The sequence below is a fragment of the Larus michahellis genome, chromosome 4, assembly GCF_964199755.1.
Source record: "Larus michahellis chromosome 4, bLarMic1.1, whole genome shotgun sequence".
Classification (NCBI taxonomy): domain Eukaryota; kingdom Metazoa; phylum Chordata; class Aves; order Charadriiformes; family Laridae; genus Larus; species Larus michahellis.
The window spans coordinates 48402369-48429440 of record NC_133899.1 but is presented as its reverse complement, the minus strand read 5'-3'; the positions used below and the strand labels follow the sequence as shown (position 1 = coordinate 48429440).

The 27072-nt window shown below is 41.1% G+C and overlaps 1 protein-coding gene across 20 annotated transcripts in view; it reads right to left on the bottom strand.

The window, feature by feature from the left end:
* Positions 1-26802, bottom strand: part of PHF21A (PHD finger protein 21A) — a 134465-nt gene extending 107663 nt beyond the window's left edge. For 4 of the 20 annotated variants that reach the window (XM_074584529.1, XM_074584536.1, XM_074584534.1 and 1 more), the window contains exon 1: positions 26220-26801. The gene's annotated coding sequence lies outside the window, so the exon portion shown is untranslated. Of the gene's footprint in view, positions 1-12881; positions 12934-13577; positions 14007-24832; positions 25856-26219 lie in introns of those variants that run through there. The other 16 variants (XM_074584515.1, XM_074584532.1, XM_074584526.1 and 13 more) reach the window with 10 other exon arrangements.
* Positions 26803-27072: the final 270 nt, after the last annotated feature.

Sequence of the window (27072 nt, the reverse complement as noted above, 5' to 3'; positions counted from 1 at the left end):
AATCTGTTAAGTCTTAGAACTGGAATGTTATGGTTTTTTAAAAATTAGTTTCAACTTATTTACAAAGTATACATGCAGCTGGAAGGGGAAAAAAGATAGGTCAACAGAAGACAGGAGGAGTTGAGAGGAGAGCCACAAAAGTGATCAAAAGGATGGAACCCCTCTCCTGTGAGGACAGGCTGAGAGAGTTGGGGTTCTTCAGCCTGGAGAAGGAAGGCTCTGGGGAGACCTTATTGCGGCCTTTTAGTATTTAAAGAGGGTCTACAGGAAAGATGGGGACAAACGTTTTAGCTGGGCCGTAGCGATAGGAAAAGGGGTTATGGCTTTAAGCTAAAAGAGGGAAGATTTAGACTAGATATAAAGAAGAAATTCTTTACAGTGAAGGTGGCGAGACACTGGAACAGGTTGCCTAGAGAGGTGCCAGATGCCCCAATCCTGATCTAGTTGAAGATGTCCTTGCTCACTGCAGGGGGGTTCGAATAGATGACCTTTAAAGGTCCCTTCCAACCCAAACTATTATATGATTCTAGGAATTTTCCCCGCCCACCTGTACTAGCCCACTCCTTTGCCTCAAAATTTAGAAGAAATTCAAAGGAAAGTTATTTGGAGGTTAGTGTTTTGGTGTTTTTTTGTTTGGTTAGTTGGTTTTTCTTTAATAACATCCATTCATTAACCTCTGCTATTCTTAAGGTGTGTTGTAAGTTTCTCATTCCAATCATTGAGAAGTTTCTGCCTTTCTTTCATACTTCAGAGACAGAGGACTGTTTCGGAAAAAGGAGATAAAGGAAAAGGAGTTGTGACGAGGCAAGAAGGCTACTTTCTAGAAAGACAACACACAGGAAATCCTATTAATTGATTTAACAACTGAAGATGCAAGGAACAAGAGAAAATTAACAAAACTCCACTCCAGTACTGATTAAAGTATTTTTTCCCCTTAAATTCCCTTAAGAACAGAGGGATCTCCAATTTCTTGTTTTATTCTTTTAAACATAATGAGAAATTTCATATTGAGTGCCAAACTATTTTTCCCCTTCTAGCAATCCACTTTATCTTGGAAAGAACTGGCTTGCAGGAACGATGCGTTAGCATGGCAGAAGTGCCTTAAGAGTTTTGGGAAGAGGTCCAGAGTACAAAAGGAGACGATCTGGATAGTGCTGCAAGACTGCAGGCATGAAATGCAAAACTAGAGGTCTCTCTGACTATCACTGGAAGTGCTGCTGCACTTCTGATGTGGAGAACTGCAGGTATGTGCACATCCCCTGCTTGTACAAACTATTCTTTGGATTTTATCTGTCTACCAGAGACGTGCAGAGGACACCAAAAAGAAAAAAATAATCAGAAAAGCAGCCAACGCCTCGACCACAAAACAGTGACATTCAAGGACAACTACAGCCTTCCATTTCCACAGCTGAAAGAAGTGCTATTAACTCAATCTGCCAGCAGGGGGAAATGCCAAACAAGTGAAAAAAAGTTGAGAGCAAAACACTGGAGATGAGGAATAAAATTAGACAAAACAAACCAATCCCCTCCCACAGCCACATATCCTCAGCAGTTAAGGAAGGGAAAGATTCTGCTCTTGGAGAGAGGAGGCAGGATAAAGGAAGTATATACAACTCAAAGTAACCGAGCATTTTGCTCATTCTTCCAAGCTTTAGAGAGGAAACAGTGAAAGTGCCAGTCCAAAATAAAAGCATTTAAGAACAGCACCAGCAAGCAAAAACAAGCTTTCAGTTTCAGTATTAGCACAGAGTGACTGCAAATGCAATAAGGTTTTCTTAAATCTAGCACTTCAATGAAGAGCAAAGTTTTTTCATTACACAACTGAGAGAACCGAGGTGAAAGAATGTCAATTTTTAAAGTACTACTCAACGTGAATGTGTGAACTAATTTATTTAAAGTGAATACATATATTCCAGAAAAATAATTCTGCATTACAGAAGACTTCCTATTACATTTATACGGAATCCCAAGAGTCTGGACTTTTTTTTGCTGAAGAGGTTTCAGAACAGCAGGGGTCCCATTAGATACCCTGTTTTTCCTTCTACTTTATAAATATTATCCATACACCATTTCCATGGTTACAAAGTATAGCGAAAACTACTTAAAGGGAATATCAGTTAAGGCAATAAATCTGTGTTAAACATATTTTGATGAAGGGCAACTTGCATGCAACAGACAGGAAACAGACACATTACACAATGCATTTTAAAATTAGGAAATGGAAAACCAAAATGTGTAAATTTGTTGAACAAAGAAATTTAACATGCACTTACAATGAATAAAAAGGTAACCCCTGCAATCACAAGGACTTTCAGTTTAAAGCACCACAGGCTAAGAATCACAAAGAGCAAGAGGGAGATTTTCAGTGACAGATGTATGGAGATGAGCTACACAAGCTTCTACTGATCTTACCTTCTGACAAATATCAGAGAGAAGCTAGGTACACATGTAATAATAAGCAAACATTAAAAAATGCAGATGAATTGTGATTAGTGATTATGTGGTAGGGCACCTTACAACAACAGGTAATCTTTTATACTTCCGTATTTATAGAATACTTCCAGCAAAGCTCAGTGTGTTATGAAACCTGCTAACTGAATGATAGTTCTTCAAGCATGCACAAGGAAAGATTAGACTAACAGTACATCAAGAGGTTTAAGTAAATCCTAGATCTGCTCAAAGTTTATAGTTCTACCTCCAGCTTCTCCACTTTCACATAATTCATCCTGCAGCTGGAACACTCCCACAGGCAGTCGATATGACCAAGGCACTCTCCTTTACGCTGTCTTCTAGCTGTGCAGTTGTACCACCGGCAGTCCCCAATCTTTTTCTGGGGGGAGTGGGAGGTGAGGGGGTGTCACACTGCAGAAAATTGAAGTGATTCACAGACAGGTCTGGGAAGCACAAACTTCAGCAGCAGGAGCACTGGGCTAGCAGCACAAGGAAGACCTCCTTCCTTCCTTCAGCAGTCATCAAGTTTCAGTGTACCATCAAGTTTCAGTGTGCCATCTATAGTGGGTAAGAGGCTGAGCACTTCGCTCCTTTTCTTTTTAAATAAACACAGTCATCAAGAACTCATTTTCCCATTTCACTTTCCCCACCTGGCCAGAAGTTCGGCTTGTCAATTATGGTTTCAGTGATGCAGTCACACAGACACGTTCTTTTAATTTTGAGACTGGAAGACCTACTGGATGACCAGAGAAAAAGAGGCATCTGAGTTTGCCAGGCGTCTGAATTCTGTATGTCCTGCTTATTACTCAGGCAGAATAGAAATCACTACCATTTTCTGCTTATCCTCATTATGGCACAGAGGAGAACAGTTCTTTGTGCATTTACTGTATTGTCCAGGAAAAGACTGTGTAAAAAGGTCAAGGAGAAAAATCAGCATTTAAGACTTACTTTAAACACTAAAACTAAACCAACCTGTGCTGGTTTTGCTATGGGTCAGCTTCCTTGTCAATATACTAGAACAAGTACTGGTCCACACTTCCTGTCTGGCACAGTTCTTTATTACAAACTGGCCTCTTCAATTTAATTATTTTAGCACACACATTAAAAATAAGCCATTTCATGTCTATAAAGCACAGCCGCATAAACTTGAAAATTAGCTGCTAATGTACATTCTTATGTTCTGTATTTTATGATACTGAAAAATACTTAAAAGAACACAGAAGCTCATTTTAGCTTCTCTAGAACTTTTGTTTTAACAGGAAGCGAGATGGCTCAACATGTGAAACTATACAGAAATTCTTGCCTTTACATCACTGGCTCTTAATATGTCACAGGCTTCTAAATAATGGTCAGAAGACAATACAAAAATGATTTGTTAGTGAACAGATGTTCACATGACAAAAATATCAAAGAACAATCATTTGTTTCTTAATCTGTCTTCAGATTTTAAGAACAAGATGAAAAAGGTAATGCTTCACACCTGTTAGAAGTGATTATTTTTTTCTAGAAAGAATACCGGCTATTTAATTTCACACAGTTCTATGCAAAAAAAAAAAAAGTCTCAGACTTCTCTTGATTCTGTTGGGTGCTCTGAACCCTTTAAAAGGCAGCTGGGATCCTCTGCTGCTACCAGGAAGGTATCACATTTTCCTCTCCCCTTGAATAAATACAACACCTGTTCTTAGTACAGCCTGCTAACACTTACTAAAAAACATTCTCATTCTACATTTGAATTTTATTTGCTTTTTGACCAAACTTATTTATTTCACCAGCTATTACTTCATTGCACCATGTTGTCATTTTGGCATTCCTGATCTCCTGAGCACAAAAACCCAGTAAAAAAAAAAAACAACAAACAAACAACAAAAACCACCAGCGTAAGACCTTCTAACAATAAGTACAGTATGCTCTGTGTGTAGATTAAAGAAAGAAAATAAACAGCATTAGGGTTTTCATTAGTTTCTCGTTCTGTGTACTGGTAAATTATGATAGAGCACTTAAAGGCATCAGCTTGTTTTACAAGTAGTCTAAATAAAAAGGCAGTAAACAGAATTAGGCAAAACGTGCTTGTTTCAAACTCTGAACTAAACAGAATACTGAGAGCTCCTTTCTCTCCCCCTCCATCTCAAAATAAAAGCATAAGCAAGAAGGGATTTCATTACATTCTTAGAACTGTTATAAGCGGAGTCAAATCCATCCACTCGCATTTAGCATGCAGGCAGTACACACTCCCGAGTACGTCACACTGAGAAAACACGCTTCCTGCCTTCCCAAGGCCTCCAACGCAACTGTCGCTAGGCCTAAATCAGGTAGGCTCTGCGTGCAGTGCTGCTGCAGATGAGCAGGAGTCCACCCCTTCTCCTCATTTCCCTTCAGATTTAAACTACCAGATCATTCCAGCATCACCTTTACCCCCCCACACCCCTTGCTACAAGGGAATCACAGTTTACCATGCAAGATCTGGCCCTTATTTTTTTCTTCTTTACTACACCAGCTACCCTGCAGCTTCTGAGCCATTGTCGGCTGTTGCTTTTTGTTCCTTGAATGCAACCGGACTTAGTCTGACAGGCTGCATCACCATTTTCACAGCATACCTCTAAGGGGAAAAAAAAATCCCCTCTTCTCGCTTGCTTCCTGCCGGGCTCTATGAACATTCAGATTTCCCCATTCTCTCAACAGATACAGAAGTCCAACACTGGATCAATATTCACACATTCCTCTCTTTCAACACCAATTCCTTACTCGCCTGTTTATTTTCATACAAGGCTATTAAATAAAAGTGCAATTAAGTCATGGCCTAAGTGCCTCAAGTATTCTCTTATAGAGAACTTGATTTCTCTGCCGGGTTAATCCCACTCTGACAACTACTTTAAGCCTTTTACTTTACCTAATTCAGCATTTTTTCTCCTCTTAGGATTCCTAATATACTTTGTAGCTTTGCAACACTCAGGTTCGGGGTGGGGCGGGGAGTGAAGCCTTGTCTCTTTATAACGTGAACTTTCTCATCCAGGCAAGATGGAACAATATGGAGATACAAACCACATTTTCTAATAGCTTTACCCTGAATGATATTTTGGGTAAAGTACTTGATGCAACACCGTTTCATGAGACTGACACAAAACTACTGGGGAAACACAACAGCATGTACAGATGATGTCTCAAAATTCATCTTCACCAGGCCAAACAAAAAGGGGTAACATTCTGGAGGTCAAACATATATCAGAATACTGTATTTAAAAAAAAAAAAAAACAAAACAGAAACTAAAACAAACAAAAAACATCCCACAACACCCAGACTTTAAAGAACCCTCAGACTTAGACATAAGTACAGAAAAGCATACTTCACCTGCATACTGGAGGCAAAAATGGTTTCATTGTACTTTTTCTTAAAAAAAGATTCCCCCCAAAAAAATAAAAACCAAACAAAAAAAAAAATCACCACGGTTTGCTCCTTCCAGAGAACAGTCCACAGCAATCCAAAAATAAAAGATTTCCCAGACAACCCAGAGTGCATGCAACTTTTTTTTTTAAATATATAATTATTTAAACAGTGATTTAACTAGCTCATTGCAACGGAAACCCTGACACACTTGATAAATAAAATATCTATGACAGAGTCCTAAAGAACTCATTATTAGGCAACAACCAACACAAAAAAGATGGACAAGTGAGAACAAGTTTATATACAAGTTCATATACACACCTTGGAAAGCCCTGTTTTCTCTTCCCCATTACAGATTTGTTTTCTGATCTCAAACTTTGAGCAGCTGTTTCCCCCTTTTCTATTCTGTGCACAACATACCTGAACTAAATTACAAGATTTATTTCAATCCCTTGTCTTCCAAGAAACACCTGCCCTAGAAGGAAGGAAAAGTGAGAGGACGCCACTCTCCACAGCCTTCTCAGACCCCTCTGCTGCAAGAAAACATATATCCTTGTACCAGGCAGGAGGTATTTAAGTTCCCAAAACAAACACGAGCATTTTAAAGAATTCTAAAACAAGAGGCAATTAATGTCTCGGAAGTCACTCCTAGTGAATAATAGTCCCTATTGTCATTTTAGCCTGTGCTAAATGGCATATTTTCAAATCATCTATTGGAGAAACATTAAGAATTTCAATTATTTCAGCCGTTTCTATTTTCTCAAGTTGCATTAACAAGCACATAATACCTGGCACAGATTCTGTGGGGGAAGTGGCTTGTATATCATCCTTTCACACACACACACTACCGGAAGAAGGCAGAATGCTAAGAAGTACTTTTTTTTTTCTGAAGAGGACAGGATGGTGGTTTAGTGAATAGACCAAAGGACCCTGGGATCAGCAGCAGCACGTGCTGCCAATTTCAGAACTAGTTCATTTGAACAGCATCTGTCAAGTCACCTTCCAAATATAAACACACAATTAATAATGATACCAGGTTCATAACAATGCAAGTATTCATTTCTTGGCTTTGCATGTTTGTAGAACTGCCTGAGTAAAGTTCACTAATACACAAAACAATGGTTTGTCCAGGTAGAGAAAGAAAACCAAAACAAGCTTCAGCTGCTTAGGTTACACATGCTACAAAACCAAAACATATTATTCAGACTTCTCATTCATGAGCATGTAAAACTGTCAGTTCTGCTTTTCCAAAATCTACACAAAAATTTTATACAAGTAGCTTTTAGGAATTAAACTTTTTGCTTAAACCAAGTTCCTGCTGCAGTCACACAGTACGCTAGAAATCGCTCAAATTCCACAACAGATTAATACTAACCAAAAAAAAAATATATCTTTTTTCCCACAACTTACCAAGCATCACAAGCATGCACCCACACAAGAGCACAAGCTGCTAAGAGCTTCTGAATATAATAATGTAAAATTATAATTCAAATTGCCAAACACACAAACAGCAAGGAAGCTGAGAGGGGACTGATTTCCCTCAACAATAATCTAAACCACCTAGATATGTGAAAAACCACACAATCCATACACACTGAGCAAAGCTGAAGTAAAGGATGCAATCCCTACAGCAGGCAAATTGTTACAGTCTGGATGTCACATCTGCATGTTCATACATGAAGCATTAGTCTTCTTGCCCTCCGGGCTAGAAGTCTTCTGGACAGAAGTGTCTGTCACAGCCCTTCTTCCTGCCCCTCAGATATGATAAGAACACATGTACTACTCTGTCAGTCTAATTATTTAATCCCCAATCAATACTTAGAGCAGCAAGGGAAAGGTAAATTCACATGTGGAAGCACAATATCAAAAGCAGCATTACTTTCTAACAATACTTCTTCTCTGAAAAGTGTCTGTTCCCACTTTCCTGTAAATTCAACTAGTTAATACAAACTCTGCCCCACCACCACCAAAAAAAAAAAAAAAAAAAAATCAAACTGAGATGTTCCAGTTAAACGAGGATTAAAGCTGTGAGGGTTAACATATGCCCTTTGCCTGGCAGCCAAACTGCCTTAAAACTGACCGTAATATCTATCCCTCATTGAGATCAATGCTGTGTGAGTAACAAGTTTTGGCTTTGAAACCAGAGTTTCAAACAAAAACTATGAAAATCCTACTACTATGACAAAAAAAAAAAAACCAAAACACCACAAAAGGAGATAAGCAGCGGATTCTTGATATTTATTAAAAACATAAACTTATAGCTAGTCATAACAAAAACATGATAGACTTAGTTAAAAATGGAGTACAGGGACTTCCACAAACTGGAAGAGGAAAGAACTGAAAAAAAGAGGCAGGGAATACCACTACCTACAAGAGGTGATATAATTCACAGTACTAAGCTTACAACTCACTGGCCATTTAAACTAGCATTAGGAAAAGAAAAAATTAAAAAAAAATCTCGCATCTCTGAGGAACACACATCTAAGCATTCATATAGCAGATTGTAATCTTAATGAAATGAAGCTTTTGGACACCCAACTTCAAAGCAAAAGAATAGGGACCTTGGAATGTACACATCTTGAACAGCAAAAAGTTCATACACCACGTTGCATCAAAAACAAAAAGGCGGCAAACAGATTTGTACATCTCACATCACCTTAGAGCAAAATTCGTAAGAGGACCTTGCCCTTCTTAAGAATATATTAAAAGACTAAAAATAAAGAAAACACTAGACACTCAAAACGCAGGGAAGGTACCATAACAAGGATCAGGGTTGAGTCTGTGAACCTACTTTTAACTGATCTGGCAAAAAGGGAGGTTGTAGAGATTATGGTGCTTTCCGTTATTGCAGATAGTTAAAATTAAAGCAAACTTCAAAGAGTTATAGGGGATCTGATAATACCAAATGACTGATTTTCATTTGTTGTGATATTGTCCTGTGTCGACAAGTGCAAAGTAGCATACTCAGAGGAAAAAATAACCCTAGTTATAAATACACAAAGATGAGTCTAAACTAGGCATTACTACTTACAAAAAAGATTTTGAGATTATTGCAAGCAAAACAGTTCAACTCCCAGCAGCAAGAAATCAGAAAAAAAAATCTCAGAAAGCATTAGAAAAAGAACAAACAGGGAACATTCTGCTGTGATGCACGCTACACGTAATTCTGGCTGCCCCACCTCAAAAAGGGGAGAGCTAGAAATGGTACAGAGAGGAATGACAACTAGGGAGCACATTTAAAACAAATGAAACTATTTTTCTCATATCAACCCACCACGCACACAGAAAATGCAGTTAAACTGCATGGAACTCGCTGCTGTGGAACACTATGGAAGCCACAGACATAAACGAGTTCAAAAAGCCAGCAAACAAATTCACCTATAAATAGTTTGATGTTGCTATTCACACTGCAATAGCCCAAATGTAGCTTCCATCTCAGGCAGCAGCTAAACACGCGTCTGTCAGAAATTTACTGTTAATATTTCAGCAGCTGACAGAATTCACCCATTTCCTACGCCGTTCAGTCAGCTGCTGCTGCTGGCCACTGATAAAGGCAAGATGCTGGATTAGATGGACGTTTGGTCCAGCACAGTATGTTAGTTCTTACATTTAATCACGTTGAGCAGCCATACCAGTATATGTCCTGGGTAGTTCTGGACGTTGGTTCTTCTGGTAAACAAACCGGGCTATAATTCAAGCATGTACTGTTAAAAGCAGAAATTGTAACTTCTGAAGCAGAAATCAAACTGGTTTGTGCTTATTGTGTAACATAATGCAACAATGAAATAAAGACATCATTAAGCATTCAAGGGTGTGGGGTTTTTTTTTGTTTTTTACATAACCCATCAGACTACTGAAAAATTCTCCTATAAGCCCCTCACTAATCAGGATGTCAACCCAAGGAGATTCAGGCAGTTAGTCTCTCCTAACAGAGAAAGGCCCAGAAAGTTGGAAAGCAGTACTACACATAAGCCATGGATGTTTGCTGGAAAAACTGCCAAGATCCATTTCAGATTGGCAACAATTTGGCTTTCTCCCAGCTGACCAGAGGAAAGATCTCCTGAACCAATGGATTCAAAGGGAACATGTAGATGTATGTCTGACTCCTCTCCAAGAAAACTGAACTTGCCAAAGTCATCAGGTCCTGTCTGACCCTGGAGCAGTACTGGATGCTCTCCTTTTTAACAAGGAAGTCTAGCTGAAGAAGTACTACTGTCGCAGAAAATGCATAACCCCAAGCTGAGGTGCAGGACAAACATCGAACAGAATTCTGCTGGGAAGTACTGTTAATCCTGCTAGAAAGCACTACCTAAACAATTTGGTGAATGTCTGCTTTCTCATCACTGTCAGCTTCCTTCTCTTCTGACAGATGAGCATTTGAAGATAGCCAAGCTGAAAGCCATGTAGGATAAACAAGCAGGTCTCAATCTGTGAGAAACACAGAAGTTTCATTTTCTAGAGCCCAAATTACAATGGGTATGGAAAATAAAGCAAGTGGCCGGTATACACCACCTTTCGGTATTGCTGTAGGCAGTAAGATGAAGATGGATGTACTCAATAAGCTTATCGTCCTTATCAGGAACAAGCAAGTATCAGGGATAAAAACGTATAAGAAAGAGCAGAAGCTTTGTGATCAGTTTCACAAAGATGCACACATTGCCTCAATAAAATTATTGCTCAGCTACACTGGTGAGAAAGCTGACCACAATCCAGTTTGCATGAGAAATCTCTCAAGTCACACAAAAAGACAACAAAAGAAGAATTTCAGGCTGTGCTACATTTTGTTTTCATTTCACATAGGGGGTAGTATGATTTTGTTATTTAAATAACCTTCTGCTTACGGAATCACACAGGTTGGTTTGAGGTTCTTTCATTTTGTTTTGGGAGGGGGGGTTGTTATCTAGGCCAATAATAGCATTGAAGTTGTTCCTGCTGAAAGAAAACAGCAACATAATGCCCCTGTCATCCTAAAGATCATTTGTGCAAACTACACAGGCAACAAATAGCACTACAAACTAACAATTCAAAGAAATTGGCACTCTTATTTGTAGTTGGGAACTTCAAATTTACTAGATGTTTTCCTCACGCCACGCCGTCATAGGCTGAATGTTTCAGGTTGAATTTGTTGGTATCCCCAAGAGGAATGCAAGAAGATTTAATCATAACATATGTGTGTGTACCAAGTTTACGCATGCTTCAGTGCTTCTGCTGATCATCCATGGGGCAATATATCTCTCTTCTCCATCACACCAGTAAAGCCTATCACAGATGCATAATCTGTCTTCCAGATACGCAACTTGGAAAGTTTTTTTCTGAAGTGCCCCATCCCTCACTGAGAGCGAATTATAGTACTAAGCAAGGTATAAGAGAGCTCCAAGCAGTATCAAGAAACTTCTCAAGTATCATTCACATTTTTTGCTCACAATAAAAAAAAATAAATAAAAATGCTGCTCTTCTTACTCCCCTCCTAAGTTCAAGGGGAGTTTCTGCTCTCCCCCATATCTGCTGATACTCCTTTTGCACAGGAAAACTCAGTTGATTCCAATAGATTCTAAAATAGAGGCAATGACTTTGATGCATCTTCTCTTCTCACACATTAGGCTGCATGGAGATGAAAGAAGAACTGGACAACTGTATGGATGACTCCAAATTTATGCCCATTTGCCTGCAACCCTGAGCCATTGGTCTTAGTGATGATGCAAGCTGACCTTTCAGATGTAATACAGTTCTCATGTTGGTTTACTTCACATCTCCATGACACTTGCATAGGAAGCAGAACTGCTTCCTTTGGCAACATGGAGTACAAGAATTCAAAGTCTTCTCTCTGAAAAAAAGCAGTGCAAGCCAGCACAATCTCTTTGGATCTCAGACCTTTAATGCCAAGGCAATAAACCTAAGAACTACTTTAGAAACATCATTTCATTAAGCAGTGGTGATTTAAGTGGGACTAAATGCACATGAACAGGAGAAACGTGCCCATCACTAAATTGTTAACTCAAGAAGATATTCCAGGAAGTTTTATTACACCCATCTATAAATCAAGAGATCACCAAAACCAGAATACTACTTCACAGAAGTCACATCATAGAGTAGCAAATGAGACACGGTAGTTACTGAAGTTGCCTTGTGTTTGGCCTTGAAGCTGTCTCCACTGTTACAGATTTGAGATGTCACAACATAAAAACAACTCTCTAAAGAGACTGTACTAAACCAGCTTATTGCTGAAAGTCAACCCCAGGCTTATGCAGAACCAGAGTCTCAAACCATGAACAACTCTAATGAAACACTAGAGGGGCATATGCCAACATTCCTGAGCTGCACAAATACACTAAGACAGCAGTAGACACCACAAGCAGTGCCATTAAGGGTTCTAACTGGAGATATTCCAGAACAAGAGACATGCATTTAAGAGATCCTGATTCAATATCCCACCAGAGCCTAAAAGCCTAATGCCACGTGTAGTCACAGAATGAATCACATGAGGTTCTAAGCACAAGACTCACACCTTTAAGTGAGCTATTTAGAGTAGACATCAAGGCATATAACAAAAAGGGAGTCATACCTTTCATGTTTGCATTGGAATATAGCATCTTTATTAAGCAGGACCAAAGGAGTTAGTGGAAGCAATGCTGGACCCAGACAACTGGGACAGATGTAGAAATGTGGGTATTGCTGACTCTGCTGATTTTCCACTTGGAAAAGGGGTTTGTCCAAATTAACAGAACAAGATATCTGTCCCTGAACAGTACTCACTTGGGAGGATGGGAGAATTCTGCTCACATAAACTGTACAAAGAATAGTTTTAACAAGTGGTTAAAACTTCGGCACTGACGACACTAGTTACTCAGTGTTACTTTTGCTGCACATTAAACCGCTACACACAACTAGCTATGTTAAGTCCTATGTTAAGTCAGAAAGTATGTTACAGAAACAGTGACATTATGCAGTCTGGATAATGCAGTCTGCAATACTGGAACCTCATTCACATACTGGTCATTGACAAAGCACATTCTGGAGATGTTTCAATTTGGTAAATGTAAGCACTCACCTTAACTCCGTCACTCTGGATATATTTAGGATGTGTGCCCATGTAACAGTACCTGTAAAAACAATCATGCCTACATTGTAATATGCAATTTCTTGTATTAATTGCAGCATAATGCAAGGGAACTAGAAAGGTGGACCAAAAAAACCACTGTACCACATTTCAACAGCAATAACCACCACCATCATCTTTTTTCCTGTATTTTTTTCAGGTTCTGCAGAACTTAACGCAGGACTGTTTCTTGGCACCAGCGTTCACCTATGCAACTCCAATTTCACTGGATTTCAAATTTCACATTTACTAATCATTATGTCCCCTGTGTGCCAGAAGGTCTCACATCCCCATTCAAAACTCCACTTTTCCTTCAACCCAAGATAACCTAAAAAAACCATTCAAAACTTCAAAAACAAAGTACTTTATTTTGTAGAACCACTTTACAAGAATCTCACCTCCTTTGGGGCAAGCACTACTTATTGGTACACCATCCATACTTAAATCAGTAAATCATTTTTAGGCTCATTTGTTTACAATGTAACAAAATTTAGGACTTGAAGGATGCAAGCAGTTTACTGGATTAAACACACAAGCAAGGGCCACCATTGCTAGATAAGGTCTCCAATAAATTTACCGCAATACAGAATAAATCAATTTCTCTCTGCCTCAGTTTCTAATCTGAAACATGGGAATAGTACTACTTACCAGGCTGACCTGTTATCTTTCAAGTGGAACAGATTCTCAAATAATAACAGGCACACCTATACTCAAAGTGAATAAACTATGCTGATTCACAACAGCAGATTGCCTGGGCCAAATTCCATGCAGTATTAACAAGTCAACAGGAAGCACTCCAAAATTATTTCACTGATGTGCTCTGATCTTCCTTCCCCTACATTCCAGTCAGCTGGCACTCTCGCTGCTCCCTGTAAATATATAGGCACCAATATCAACCTCAGATTCTGTCTTCCTTTACCCTTTTATTATATTCTCCCTCCTTACCCCTTAAAAGCCTTTTTTTTTTTCCTTCCTTCTCCTCAAAAGCACACAAATGGAAACTGTAGCATCTGGAGAATGGTATTTGTAGCTGGGGTAGTCACACTCAGTGTGGGAGTACGGATGGTAGTCACTAATCTGAAAGGAAGAATTCAAGTAACCATACACTTAATAGAAGTTCCTTTCTTCTCAAAACCATGATTATTCAATAAAAGTAAGATTTGCACGCTATATCACATAAACATAACACTGAATCACTGTGCCAATCTAACATGGAATCACGTAAGTATACAATTAGTGTTTAATGGAAGAAAAGCTGAGTGCAAGACTGCTGTACAATGAAAGTAGACCAGCTACAAGAAAAACAAAGTGTGCCAAACATTTTTACTTGCACTGATTGCCATAGAGTTTTAACTGATTGTTTACTTAAAATAAGAATAAACTGTAGATTTATCCTTTTTCGGTGGCTAATATAACCAACTGAAAGGCAATACCATTTTAAACTTTCACAATGCTGACAAGAGAGTGAAAGGATATCGTGAAGCAAGGTATGATTACACTTTCTAAACAGAAGGATTGGCAGTTTGAAGTAGGCTGCTGGTGGCAGTCAATTTTCCCTCTCCCTCAAATTATTTTTATTCACAAGGAGCCACAACCTATCTCCCAAGGGCTTCACCCAAAGAAGGCAGTAACATGCTGCTGGGGGACACTCCTCTTTCACGTCCTCTCACACCAACACCACTACATCCTGCACCCGCCCTCCTGGAACCTACTGGTTCCACGTATACAACAGCTCCACTCCAACACTGTTCTAGGAGATGGAGACAACCACCACAGGGCAAGAAGGCTGACCATAACAGCAGACACTAAGATGAGACAAAATAGCGCTGGGCACTAAATTAGTACCGCAGGACCGCGGTATCAAGACCAACACTCACAATGATGCGTTTACAATCCGAGCACTACTGTGGTATCAGTGCGGTGCCCATCACCACGTCAACTTCTTTGCAAAGTTACTCTTTAAACAAATTCTGTTACCTAAAAATTAATGCCCAGATTTTTAACGGTCCTATTGCTGTGCTAGAAGAGATGTTTAAACACATCTCTCTCCACACACACAAGAAATTCTCATGTGCTCCTTTCATTACATCATACTTACATATTCCTCTCCTTGCTGCTCAAGGATGGCTTTTTTTTTATTTTCCATTTTAAAACTCCTTTGAGAAAAAGCCCGGGTCCTCTCAACTTAGACTCTGGTTATTACACGGTACAGGGGAACAAAAGCCGTATGAGGACCAGAAACATACATGGAAGTTTACTGTGTGATTTTTAAGTCCCTTCAAATACAACTTCTGATCCCCAAGAAGCCCATACGAGCCTTACTGCCTATGGGACTACCGAAGGTCACAGCATGGAAAGCAACGTAGAGAAAACAAAATCTAATTGTAACACAATGGAGGCTGCATAACTGAAGGCTTAAAATGTATCCTGCATATTTGGGAAAATGGCAAAAATTACGGAAAAAATATGCAGATAATATTTACCGCCTTTCCCATATTATGCAACAGTTCCTGAAGAAGCTGCAGGAGTTTCCGATATACCCAAAAATAAAATACATGCATGTCTCATATATAGTACTTTCTACACAGAACAAACATAGATTTAACAGATACTTGTCCCCTTCCTTAGTTTAAGTTTTCAAAAGTCTTAGAGTAAGAAGGCTTATATGCATGAAGACGAAATCATCCTCTATGTTAATAATATACTTGGCATAAGGAAAAAAAAAAAAAATCAGCACTTTTGGACAAAACCAACCATGGGCAGAGAAGGGTAGATTAAGTTAGAAAAAGGAAAACAGAAAAAGTTCCAACTTTCAAGGAATCATATACGCTTATCTTACATCAGGAAGGAACAAACCTAAGATCAGTATTTTCGCTCATGCAATTTTGTAGCAATGACAACGTCGGTGCAAAACAACAACCTGAGGTACTGGTATTCACAGAGCTATAGACCTATGCTGAACTAATCAACTCTGCAGCTGAGAAGATACTGTTACTACAGCGAGGAACTAACCTGGAGCCTGCCTTTCACAAGGCCAACATCATCAGTTTTTGACTGGCTGCAAAAACTGCAGCTCACCATCACAGGCAAAACTGTTTGATTAAATTAAACACCACACAATCTATTAGAGTTCTGCATCAACATCCAGACATCCAAACATAATTCCTGCAAGAAGTAAGGTGGGAGAAGACACTGAGTTTTAAGTCAAGAAGAAATTGCCATACCGGGATAAGAATTATGTGAAGGGTGGAGATTTCCACATTTAGAGCATTAAATTCAGAGGAAAAGTAGAGCTGGTGAAATACGCAAAAACAGGTGGGAAACAGAAACTAAATCTCTGATTCTGAAACAAGTTTTGTGGTGATAAATCCACTGATTTCAGCAGGACTCTCTGCGAATGGTGGGATTCCTCCTTGGAAGAAGAACTGCAGCTGATTCAAGGACAGGTACCTGGTGTTCACAATTTATTCCTGACCAGAATGCACTCTCTGAAAGGGTAATGAGGGAAGCTCAGGTAGCCACATCCTTTCTGTTTGGGGTCACTGACAAGAGCATCCTTAATACAGCAAATTCATACTACACACAACAATAGATTTACTTGATAAAGATGCTTATCAGAAACAATTACTGCAAGCTAAGCAGCAATGAAACAGTAAGGTATCTGGAACTCCAGCTAGATGCAAATTAGCAAAAAGCTTTGTTATTAGTAATATAGACCATTGTAGTCCTTTTATAAAGTCATGAAAAAGCTGGGGGGGGGCTGTTTTTTTGTTGGGGTTTTGTTTGTTTTAATCCATCACAACTCAGGTTATTCAAATTTCAGACTGATCATCTCAATTGGGGCAGTTTTGTCACACTGGAAAGAAAGGAGAGACAAAGACAAAAACTATTCCTTGGATACATCAAGGACTAATTTTTGGCTTTCACATAAAATTTTGTCGTGTTAGCAAATTAAGCAAAAGCCCTGAATAAATAGATTCCAAGTTCTTACAAAGCGTTACAGGAGCTCAATATTATCCACTTTTTAAAGAAACCGAACAGACACTTGGAGACAAAGTACCTGGTGGGAAATCCCCCAAGGGCCAGCAGCAGCATCTTAAACAGAGGCCAGATTCTTCAAAGTTTATCAAGTGCTTCAGCCCTGCAAAATCCACTTAAAGCTACCTTTCTGGGGGAAAAGAATGAAATCCTGGGTACTCTCGATTCAACTGGGAAGCTTCCCATCGACTTGAGCAGGGCCAGGATTTCCTTCCAGATGAGGACACATTTGCTCTTACGAGATAAGAAGTACTTATAGAAGAGTTCTTCCTTTGCAACTACGCATCAAACCCCTTTTGTACATCCGTATTACCCACGTTCCTTATCTAGAATACCCTGATACAGCAGCGTTACAAAGGGCACTGTCACAGGCTCTCTACAGAGGGTAAAATGTCCTTGAAGGACAAGATACATCATCGTTCCACTACATATAGATTTACCTTGGTTTCTTCTCCTGCCTGTTGTGTAGTCCAAATCAGTCAATGAAAGGGAATTTCATCCTTGCACGGCAACAATGACAGCCCTTCTAATCCTGTCAATATACTAATAGTAACTATTTCAGCTAACCATGTGTCCTGTCATCAATTTGGTCCACATGGGCTGTGAAGGGGCTGGGAACACTTAAAGAAGACTCTATTACAAATTGTTTACAAACTCTGTTACAGTTACAGCATATGTAAGGTTTTAGACTAATCTCTGTATAGATTTACATTTTTATATCAGTTTTAAACAGAAGTGTCAGCAATGTACAGCGTGTACAATGCATCAGTGCTGACAAAATACATTCCCTGCCTCAAAGAAGCTATTACCACCCAAATATCTGCCATATTTATAATCTGTACAGGTGAAGGAGAGAACAACTTTTTGCTTGGTTGGGTTTGTTGGTTGTTTGTAGTGGTGGGGTTTTTGTTTTGGGTTTTTGTTTTTGTTTTTTTTCCACACAATTATGAAGCAAATGTGAACTCTAAGTTTATATTGAGTGGAATTTCCAGACACTACAAAAAGAATTTTGCCACCCACACCTAGATATAAGCTAATTATGGTGATTACAACAAAGCTACTTTCCAACATTAGAAGTTTGGAGGTCTTGATCCTTCTTCTACTTATATAGGTTCAGATTTTAGGCATCCAGATATTCTCTCTGAGTTCTGTGGGATTTAAAAGTAAAATACACATTACTTTTTGCAAGCCTGGAGCTCCGATTAGTTTCTCCAAAAACATCAAACAGGTTTATTTCATACTATTTGTCACTTAAATATAAACCTTTTTGTTCTTATTATCTCACACAAACTCAAGAACAAAGAAATTGATTTGGATCAGTTAAAGTTAAGCATTTGCGCACTTAAAAATGAAGACAACCGCAATATCCAAAACATGGCACATGAGACTACAGCAAACACTACACTTGTTACTGGCCTAACAACTGAAATCAAATTAACATCCACGTTAACTTTAGCAAATCCCACTGAACGTTATTAATTAACACGTTGCATGAACACACATGATTCTTACAGATATTAAAAAAAAAAAGCATTCTGAAAGTTACTATTCCTCTACCCCTACTCTGGAAACACTTCACCTTCTTTGACGCGAGTACGATGCAAGTTCGAGCGCAGTGGTCAGGGCATGGGACACAAACCAGGGGATGGGCTCCATTACTGGTGGCACCTGCCCCTACCTGGGTTTGAGACCCTGCGTCTCCATGGCTACCAGTTGATGTCACCAACTCCCACCGCAGGAATGCAAACTGGCTCCCCTGCACGAGGTGACCACCTCATGGCTCAACCTCAAGACACAGGATCTCGGCAGGTAAAAAAGCCATTCAAATCCCCTTTCACTTCGACAGAAACCCACCCCAACCATTGGGTGGCAGTTTGAAAGGAGAACATGGCAGACACATTGCCAGCAGTGGAAGCCTCCTTCTGCCGAATGTTTTCATCCATAACATTGCCTTGAAAGATTAAAAATCCCCAGAGTATCAGACAGGATGCTCACAATCACAGATCAAGTCAGGTATTAGGGCAATTATTAATATATTCTTTGTACAAAAACACATAGGCAGTTGGAAGGCTTCTTTCATCAACTGCTTTTCTCTAAACATACTACTCAACTACAAACCGCCTGCAACTGGTAAATAAAAATACGTGCTGCTGCACAGTAATAGAGGCACAGGTTTAAGCTGACCAAGTGCATAAGGTAATAATGATTTGGTTTCTCGAACATTACAGCATCTTTCCCGTGTCACCCCCAATCTCCAACTTCTGCTCACGAAAACTACAGGTCCCAGGAGGCATTCGTGTATCGCAATCCAGGCGAGCTACCCAGCAAAAAAACACAGCACTGCACACTGGGGCCTGTAGTTTCCACCAGCCACATTCTTGCTGAAGATGAGACCAGATGTAGGCCATATTGCACACTTCCACGGGCCAGCAGGCAACATACACACACTGTACAGGGGGACTGCTGCTAGGAATCATCAGGTAAGCAGGATTGATAAACAGTTCTCATATGTCAAAGTTAAGAGGACAAAGATTTCAGTACAAATACACATCAGCTAACTGGTAATTCCCAAAAAATAATCAGCAGTTTGGCTACTTTCAAACATGCAGGACGGGCCATGGCTTTTTAACATTTTTATACTAAAGTACAGTAAGAATTTTGTTTTTTTTCTTCCCAAGACAGCTACATTTATTAACATTAAAGAGTACTCTTCTGAATATCAATAGGAAAAGTATGTTTGTTGAGGGGCATATTCTCCCTGTCCACAATTTAGTAATCTGGAAACAAATTACCCTCTTCTTCCATTTCCAAAACGTACACAAGCAGGAGCTTGCGTCTCTTCCAAAAAGAAGCAGAGCTTAGCTGAAAATTAAATAGCTGTATCTCAGCGTAGGCCTCAGAGAAGTATACGCTGTACTTCGGTTCAGTAAAGGGAAGGGCAGCTCCCCCTACCAGTCTGTTCTACGAAGGTTTTAATCGAGGAAGGAAACAACCAGGGATCAAAATGAGTAAGTAAGTCTCCCTTTCTTTTCCCCCCTTTTCCCCAGGCTCTGGATTATTACTATTAAAAAGCAATAATATGTGTATATAATTCCTTCTAAGTACTTATATATTTCACTGGCCTTTGTAGAACAAGACAGTCTTTGCAGTGTTTCCAGGCTAGCAGGCAGCACCCACAAAAACATGCAAAAGAAAAAGGACCAGGACTCTGACCCAAGAAAAGGACGGCGTCCTGTTGCAATAGAAAGACAAACGGTGACACTTCAGTCACCTGAAAGACATCCTTATGCACTTCCCTATAGAGGCAAGAGGCCTCAGGAGCATCTAAAGGTTTTGTCAACACAGCAATACTGTCCATAGGCCAAAGACAGCTGTTGCCATAGTTACTATCAGCCAGCTTATCAGAAAATAATTATTGCGATTACTCACAAGTTTTGTTAAAACAATTTAAAGCTTCAATAGGATACCACTTGATCTCTTCAATTAACTGTTTGCAACTACACTGCCATCAGGATCCATACAGTTAACAACACTTGGATCTGCAGGGTTGGAGGGGAACAAGGGAAGGAATCAATGTTTCTTCTTCCTTTCAAGTACTGACAGCTTGTATTTTGGAGGCAGAAACAACAAAACCGAACCGACCATGAGCTCTGCTTGAGTTTTCCTCTCGCCGCCCTGGAGACCAAGTCTAAGCACAGACCATCTTAGAGTCACAGGCTCAAATATGCCCTTGTTTGTTTTTAACCATTCTCATATCTGTACTCCCATCCAAGAAATGCACTGGCTACTTTTTCAAAACATATTTCTAATTACACCTGCAATTTCTGTAGCAAGTGAACTTGGTAACATTCCCTTGTGTCCTACCAGCTCAGTACTGTCAGGTGGAAGGGCAGAATCTGGAAAACACACATTTAAGAAATCTGACATTAAAAAAAGCATAGAAGCTGTGTGAACGTGGCCTACAACAGAGCTCATCACATCAAGCAGAGCCTCACTCCTTACATACTACCTATAAGTGCATTCCCACCAGTAACAACAACCATTAGGCTAGGGCTGGGAGGCAGAGGGGGAGTGGGTAGTAGTATCTGGGGGTTGGGGAGGGTGTTTTCTGGTGTGGGTTTTTTAAAGCCTGCTTTGAGCACACCTCCAAATCATATCTCCAAATCAAAGAGTGAGTGTTTGCAATGACAGTGAACAAGAAATCTCAGGTAAGAGGGAAGGAATAATAGGTGAAACCACCCAGGCAAAGAGCTTTTAACGCAAAAGGTACTTGATAATTCCAACAGAGATACTGAAATGATGTAAACAGTAAAGCAGAAAATAAATGCTGCAGAGAAGCCTATACCAAGTAGCACATTCTCTCCTCAAAAGCCTGGATGATCAAAGTATTAAAACAAAAGATTGTCTGGTAAAGTTGGGGCTTTGTTAGGGCAGTAGGCAGGGCAATCCTCTCAGACCAAAGAAAGGGACCTTTCAGAACTTTCTACACCTTTAAAAATTATTTTAAGGACAGATCATTCTAACTGTAAAGTCCGATTGTCACATGAGTGCACCTTTCCTCAGCACTAAGTACATTTTTAAAAACTCTTTTGATTTTTTGATATATTTTATAGACATTCTGTATCTCCACTCACCACTTGGCTTTTGTGAGGTTTTGACACAACAAAAACAGAGTGAAACAAACTTAAAAATCATACTTTAACAGTTTTAGTCCAATGAGGAACTTGGTAAAGCGCAGGAGCCATAAATTATTTAAAATAGAAAAGAAACACAGAGCCTTTTTTTTATTTTATATGAGACTGTATTTGCAATAAGAAAAAAAGGAAAATAAGAAAATACAAAGTCGCCCCCCCCAATGTAAATAAACTTCTTTTTTGCCTGCATAATGCATATCTCTACCACCAGCACAAGCCAGACACTGGCTTTGTGCTGTACTGAACATGAAATATTAATGTAAGATACCTATAAAAACTATCCTTCAGTTCACCCTCTATTTACAGGGTACAGAAGTAAATATCTTGCCCCTTGCATTCAGCAGACATCTCAAAACCCTTCTGCACACTACCCCACCTTTCCAGTATATGGTTTGTTCCTAAATAACCTTTGTGCAGTTAAAATACATCAGAAACAGGATGTGAGCTGCTTTCTGGCACAGAGTAATTGAACAAGGGCAATTCACGAACGTACAGGAGCCAGGCCTTTTGTGGAGTCTTACACTTCTAGTATATAGCTACGCATGTGACTGCACAGTTGTGAGCATAAAGGGTGAAGGGGACAGTGAAGAAATACTATTAGAAGCTTAATAATAGGTTTTTAGCACTGCCCCTTCTACAGAAGGAGCCTCTCCTGAAGGCTGGTCTGCTTTACAGCTCACATCACCATGTGATGGCCCTCCAAAAATCAAAGCCCTATCAGACTATGAAGTTCTTTCTGGAAGATTTTAAACAAGTAAAACCAACAAACAACAAAGCCAAAACAGTAGTAAAAAGGTTAAGTCACCAACATGTGTTTCTCACGTGATGTTCATCTTGAGTTTCTGGTACCCGCACAAAATGCCCCTAACATACAAAATAAGACAGTCCATCAAGGTTCTTGCAAACCAGTATTGAAATGAGAGAGAAATCTCTGGTGTAAACAAATTCCAGTAGTATCAATTAATTTGACTGAATAAAGTTCTCCAGGGCTCTGAGAATAAGTATAAAGGAACTGAACAGCTACGATGTGTTCATATGCAATTATTGACCATTATAAACAAACTCCATGAACAACCTAAGGTATAGTCAGGCTCACTATTGAAGCTTTCCAACCGCACACAGAATTTCACAACTTTCTAAGGCACCATTAAAACACGTTTTATTTTCCTAAAAGAAGAAAAAAAAAAAAAAAAAGAGACAGACAAAACCCCAGGAACATTGTCTCCTTTGTACAGATCCAGCCCAAGGATTATTTTTATTTTTTTTTTAGATTACGATTTCTACAGTGATGTTTAACAAACACACAGAAAACCTCATCTCTAAAAAAGAGAACTAAAGTTGGAATAAGAACTATTGAGGCCTGATGCTTGAAACACAGACGAAGCTGAATGGCCTACGGTGAAGAGGTATCTTTACAAAACCTAAACTGAAAGCAGAGATCTTACTGTTGAAGCTGGAAAACACAACAGCATTTTTCTCTGAGCAGCATAAGTTTCAGTTTCCTACTTTCGCTTTAAGTTCTCTGAAGGAAAGTTTTGTATTTTCATTGCCTAAAGGAAGAAAACCACTTTCAAATGCCTACTTCCCCCTCACAACAAATCTAGTACAGGATGCACACAGAGAAGAGCAAAGATTAAAAGCTTTCAGGTGGAAATCTTACAATGACTAATGGTAAAATAATTATTAATAACAAAATATTCTGTAGCCCAACATTTCGTATTACACAAGTTAGCTTTCCGTTAGTTAACTGAAAAAAAAATTAAAAATCACTAAAACCCATAATGGGATCCACGCCAAGTTTCTTGTCACTCAGGTCAGTATGGCTAAAAACTGGGGGTATGACATATTTGACATCCAGCTGGTAGTAAGTACTCGGTGAGCAAGTACCTACCTTCTGCTGGACAACTGGTCTCTTAAGACCTTGAAGTGATACTCTGTACACGCTACTATGCAACACAAAACCAATGGATAAAGAGGTTGCTTCATACTCCCTCTGTATCAGCTCAAACTTCTAGCTGATGTAACTATCATAAAATAACCTAATTTCTCTACCACAGTAAGGTTGAAAGGTTTAAAAACATGCAAGAAGCACTTCAACTATTTTTTTAAAATACAGTTTTAAAGTTTCATTTACTGAGCTACAGAATTCCTTTCTAGAAAATAATAATAAAAAATGGCCCCAAAGAAACAGTTTCATTCAGCTATCATGAAACATGCTCAGATATAAATAAGACTCCCAAAGCCTGTGATCTTTCTACTAAAGTGTAATTAACTTCCACAACTAATATGGGTAGTTATGCACATTTAGGGTTTTTTTTGTTTCTTTCTTTCAAGTTCCTGTTCTTACTAGTAATTTAATGTCACTATTGAACTATAAATGATAAAGTTATATTATACACAATCACTAACAAGATTTATATTAAAGTTGTAGCATTACATGTTAACCCGGCAGAAGTTGTGAGTGTTAGATTTCTAGTTGTTGGGTTTTTTTCCCCAAGGCTTTGAAAAGCATGTTATTTTCTTCACAAATTAAGTCTCAGAATAATCCTCTTTTCATCGAAGTTAAGTGTTCCTCCACTATGTAGCATACCCAGCCTCACCAGCTAGCTCCAGGCAAGCATAGGAAAGCCAGGGGAAGCCGACTTACAAAACTGAAACTAAGCAGGTGTCTTCATTGTTAGAAGTGAGCACAATGAAAAAAAAACAAAGAAGAAAAAAAAAAGTAAACAGACAGCCAAAATATTTTCACTTCCGGTACCTGAAAAATCTACAGCTAAGCATAAAAGATGTATGTATGTATCTATGTGGGTATACAGCAGTACCTGTCCTTTAACGCAGTAACAAGCGGCAGCATTCCTAGTTAAGAAAACTTCACTGGCCCAAAGGAGCCTACCCCTTAACCAGAGCCCTGCCATTACTGAACGCACATCCCCACCTGATTTTTGCGCGTTCAGACCTACCGCACATCACAGCGTACAACTTTCCCGCAACACGCAAGTTATCACCACCCCCAGTGGGACCTTTTTACGTGCAGTTTCCACAGTGAACAAAAGTTCATTGTCAAGCTCAGCGCCTGGGCCCAAACAGACATCCAGGGGGTAGGAGGGGGAGAAAGAGGGGAAATGCTCCTCTCTGCAATTAAAAGATTCGCAGGCAATCACCGTTACTTACAATTAAAAAGTGGGAACAGGTGTAGCAGATACCATACTTTGATAGCTGAACAAAGAATATTACAGCACGTGACTGAAATGTGATGACATTTGTTCACCAATCGAAAACAAAAGCCACTCTCCAATGGCACTCTTTCCTCCACCCCCAAGAATTAGGAACTTAGAAATCTCTCCATATTGAAACACATCTGTTCATAGCTTCATTTTTTGACACTTGAGAAGAAGTTGAATGAAGAGCTCCATGCATTAATCCAATACGAATTCACATAAAAACCTCGGCGTACAACCCCGCCAGCACCCACCAAACTGCAGAGGTGGCTGGGGGAAAATCTCTACCGACAGCGAAGCTCGGAATAATAAAGAAAAAACAAAACACACACCACCACAAAAAAAAAAAAAAATCCCGCAGAAAGACAAGTGAAGAAAGGAGCATGCACAAGTGGACTATACCAAATGGCAGAGTCCCACATCGAGCCCCACTCCACCTACACAGGCGCGGGAGGGAGGGAAAAAATAAAAATAAAGAAGTCGCCGTCCCCGGTGCCGGAGTGGGAAACCCCGGCGGCGCCCCGGCCCCCGGCCCCGTACCTGTGCGGGAAGGGCAGCCCCAGGGCGAGGGGGGCAGGCTCGGCTCCTGAATAACAAGTTGCAGAAGAAACGGAATTTTCCCGGCGCTGCTCGGGCCACAAAGACGAATGAAAGGAAGGAGGGGAAAGAGGGAGGAAGAAAAAAAAAAAAAAAAAAAAAAAAAAAAGAAAAACCGCAGCAGCGGCTTTACTAGGAATTATCCATCACGGAAAGCAGCATCATTTCCCAGATAATAATAAAACTTCCCCGACAGCATCGCGGCGAAGGACCCGACCGAAAGAAAAGGGCCTGGAAATAATCATCCTGAAGGAAACCGGAGGGGAGGGGATAAGCCTCCCTCCCCCACCCCATCCCCAGTGCAATGTGTCATCTCCTTCCCCTGCTCCTCCCCCCAACCCCAATGTGTCACCTCCTCCTTTTACCCCAAGTGTCACCCTCCTCCACCTCTCCCGCTCCCGCTCGCAAAACTTCTGCCGGCGCCCGCCGGGGAGGCCGGGGGGGGGGGGCCGCGGCGGCGCCCCGGGACGCTCCGCTCCTCTCCCCCCCTCTCTCCCCTCCCCAGCCCTCCCACTCCCCCCCCCCCGAGGGAGGGGCCGGGGGCCGCGGCGAAGTTGCTGCTCCTCATCGCCAAGTTGGCCGGAGAGTGCGGGGCCGGCCGCCGCCATCCTCGGCGCCGGGGGAAGGAGGGGGGGGGGGAGGACGGAGGGGTGTGGGGAGGGGGGGGACACGGCGCCCGAGGAAGGGGAGGCAGGGAGGAGGAGGAGGAGGAGGAGGCGAATCCGAAAGGTGGGATACTACACCCTGCTGGCGGCGGCGGTGGTGGTGCGGGCCGGCCGGGGTCCCCCTGGCAGGACCTCTCTGTGAGGGGGAGGACTCTTCTTCATAGGGGGAGGGTGCCGGCGCCGCCGCTCCTCCGGGCCTCCCTGTCCCCCTCTTCTGGGCGCCTCTCTCTCTCCTCTCCTCTCACTTTCTTTAAGCTAAGCGGGGAGTGGAAGATGGTAGGTTGCTCCCTTCTCCTCCTCCTCCTCCTCTTCGCTCGCTCTCGCCTCTGTGGGGTCCTTTTCCTTCCCCCTCTCCGCGGGGGGCTCCTCCTGCGGCGGGGAGGAGGGGGCGGGCGGGGAGGGAGGCACGAAGCCGGAGAGGCGCAGGAGGAGAGAAACTGTGACACAAAAACAAGCCGAGAAGCTGAACTCTTCTTCAATCCCATTCACCCGGCCCGGCCGCAGCACCGCTCGACGGGATCCCTCCGCCGCCGGCCTGCCTGCCTGCCTGCCTGCCTGCGGCGCGCTCCCGACACGCCGCCGCGCGCGCCCCCGCCCGCCCCGGCCCGGCCCGGCCCGGCCCGCCGCCGCCGGAGACCCGCGGAGAAAGCGGAGTGTGGGGGGGAAACCCGCATCGACGGGCCCATCCCCGCCCCGCACCCCGCCACGGCGGCGGGGTCCCGCTGGCCGGGCCCGGGCCGGGGAGTGGAGGGCGGGGGGGTGGCGGTGAGCGGAGAGGGCGGGCTCGGCGTCTCCTCCTGAGGGGGACTACTTGACGTGTCGGTGCGGCGAATTTATTTCCCTTTGCCTAAGGAACGGGCTGTGCTGCGGCGCCCATTGCCTAGGGAAAAAGCCCGGATGTAAAGTGAGTGAAACTAAAGTAGAGTGAAGT